Here is a 3,350-nt window from a genome sequence, read left to right on the forward strand (position 1 = left end):
CGACCCCTTTTTGTCCTAGGCAAACCTAACACAAAGTCCATAGATATGTCTACCCAAGGTTCACTAGGTACAGGCAAAGGAGTATACAAACCATGGGGTTGAACCTTAGACTTAGCCTTTTTACAAGTTATGCACTTTCCATATAATTGTTCTACGTCATGTCGCATTTTAGGCCAATAAAAATATTTTCCTAACATGTCTAAAGTCTTTTGAACCCTGAAGTGTCCCATTAAACCACCCTCATGTGCTTCCCTTATCAATAATTCACGCAAAGAACAATTAGGAATGCACAACTTATCTTCCCTAAACAAATATCCTTCATGCCTATAGAATTTATCAAATACACATTTGTCACATGAAGTATAAATACTAGAAAAATCACAATCAGATTCATACATGCCCTTAATATGCTCTTCATACATGCCCTTAATATGTTCGAAACCAAGTAATTTAGTACTTAATGAATTTAAAAGCACGTACCTTCGAGACAACGCATCAGCAACTATATTTTTGTTACCTTGTTTGTACTTGATAACGTAGGGAAATGTCTTGATAAACTCCACCCATCTCGCATGTCTTTTGTTTAACTTACCTTGACCTCGCAAATGCTTTAAAGATTCATGTTTGGTGTGTATCACGAATTTCTTTGGCCATAAGTAGTGCTACCAAGTCTCCAATGCTCGAACAAGTGAATACAGCTCCTTGTCATATGTCGGATAATTCAATGCTGCCCCACTCAACTTTTTGCTAAAGTAAGCAATAGATCTCCTTTCCTGCATTAACACTGCTCCTATACCTATTCCTGATGCATCACACTCAACCTCGAATGTTTTATCAAAATTTGGTAATGCCAAAATAGGTGCCTTACATTGCTTATCCTTAATGGTGTTAAATGCAATTTCTCGAGATTCTCCCCAATGAAAACATGCACTCTTCTTTACTATTTCAGTCAACGATGTGGTGATGGTGCTAAAATCTCTTACAAATCGCCTATAAAAGTTAGTCAATCCATGAAAACTCCTAACTTCAGTTATAGTCTTAGGTGTTGGCCATTCCTTTATAACTTTTATCTTTTCTTCATCGACTTTCACCCCGTTAGCACTAACCACAAATCCTAGGAAAATAACTCTATCCATGCAAAATGTGCACTTTTTGAAATTAGCATATAGTTGTTCCTTTCGCAACACAACAAGCACACAATTTAAATGTTCTAAATGCTCATCTAGGTTTTTGCTATAGATTAAGATGTCATCAAAATAAACTACAACAAATTTCCCAATAAAAGCACGCAAAACATAGTTCATTAAACGCATAAGAGTGCTCGGTGCATTAGTGAGTCCAAACGGCATAACTAACCATTCATACAATCCATACTTAGTCTTAAACGCCATTTTTCATTCATTACCCTCCCGCATGCGAATTTGATGATACCCATTCTTAAGATCAATCTTACTAAAAATGCAAGCGCCATGCAATTCATCAAGCATATAATCTAGCCTAGGTATTGGGTGACGATACTTTACCGTGATATTATTGATAGTTCGGCAATCCACGCACATTCTCCAAGTCCCATCCTTCTTAGGCACCAACAAAACAGGTACAGCACATGGACTCATGCTCTCCCTGACATAACATTTGCTCATCAATTCCTCCACTTGCTTTTAAAGCTCCTTCGTCTCTTCGGGATTTCTTCGGTAAGCTGGTCGATTCGGTATGACAGCTCTGGATACAAAGTCAATCTGGTGCTCGTTGCCTCTGATTAGTGGCAATCCACTTGGCATCTCCTCAGGAAACACATCGTCGAACTCCTGCAATAAAGACTTAACCAAACTAGGGAGGGATGTGTTAGAATCCTCGAAATTGAGGAGGGACTCCTTGTACACTAACAATATCATTTGCCTATTATCGCTCATAGCCTTTTTCAACTCACTCTCTTTTGCATAGAAGTTGACCTTTGGCTTTTCTCTCCGCTCAACTGACTCTTTTTCTCTCCTCTCAACTGACTCTTTTTCTCTCCGTTCATGTGGCTTCTCTCTCTTTTCTCCACTCTCAGCCACCTCATTATTTTCTCTCTTATTGATGGTTTCACTATTGCCTCTACTTTTTCCTGTCTCTCTTATTCTCTCGTCTTCCTCACTTTTCAGCTTGATTTGATCTCCATACACTTGTGCTGGTGTTAATGATGCAAGAGTAATAGTCTTCCCATCCTTGACAAATCTATAACGATTCCTATAACCATCATGTCTGACCCTTCTATCATATTGTCATGGTCTTCCTAACAAGATATGACCCACATGCATATGCACCACATCACATACTACTTTGTCACTATAACTCCCAATTGAGAAATTAATTAAAACTCTTTTATTCACCCTAACTTTTCCACTTTCATTCAACCATTGCAACTTATAAGGCCTAGGGTGTCTTAACAATGCTAGCCCTAATTTCTCAACTAAAGTTGTACTAGCTACATTCGCGCAACTCCCACCATCAATAATCATACTACATACCTTATCGTTGACGTAACAACGTGTGTGGAATATATTTTCTCGCTGCTACTTCGAATTATCCACTTTGACTTGGGTGTTAAGAGCTCTCCTTGACACCAACGATTTTCCAATAGCAAACTCCAATTTTTCTTCTTCTTCAACGTCCTCCAATGTAGGCATATCCTCAAACTCTCCTTCACTTTCACTCATTACCTCTCCATTATCCAACAACACCATTACCCGTTTATTTGGGTATTGAGAAGCAATGTGCCCTGACCCCAAGCATCTGAAACACTTGATGTCTCGATTCCTTGATGGTTGTGAATCTGTTTTGGGTGCTGTTTTGCTAGCACTTTCTTCTTTCCCTTTTCGCCACTCATTTCTACCTTTAGGTACAGCTTTATCACCTTTGTTGTTGTTGTTCCACCCTGGCTTCCAAGATGGATTAACACTCGAAGTTCCTAACGGCTGCCTAGCTGCCCCTTTCCTCTTCAGTTGTCTCTCTACCTTCATAACCACATGCAACATGTCTTTTAACTCCACATAATGTTGCAACTCCACTATATTGGCAATTTTCCTATTAAACTCGTTCAAGAATCGTGCCATGGTAGCCTTCCGATCCTCCACCACATTGGCCCTAATCATGAGTATTTCCATCTTTTTATGATAGTCCTCTACACTTTTTAACCCTTGATATAGACCTTGCAGTTTTTGATGGATCTCTCGGTAATAGTGGTTAGGAACAAACCTCTTTCTCATCAATGACTTCAATTCCTCCCAAGTGTTGATTGGTCTTCCCCCACTCCTACGTTGTGAAGTAATCACTTGATCCCACCATGAAATTGCATAGTCATTGAACTC

This window comes from Olea europaea, chromosome 1 (assembly GCF_002742605.1).
Source record: "Olea europaea var. sylvestris chromosome 1, O_europaea_v1, whole genome shotgun sequence".
NCBI classification, from domain to species: domain Eukaryota; kingdom Viridiplantae; phylum Streptophyta; class Magnoliopsida; order Lamiales; family Oleaceae; genus Olea; species Olea europaea.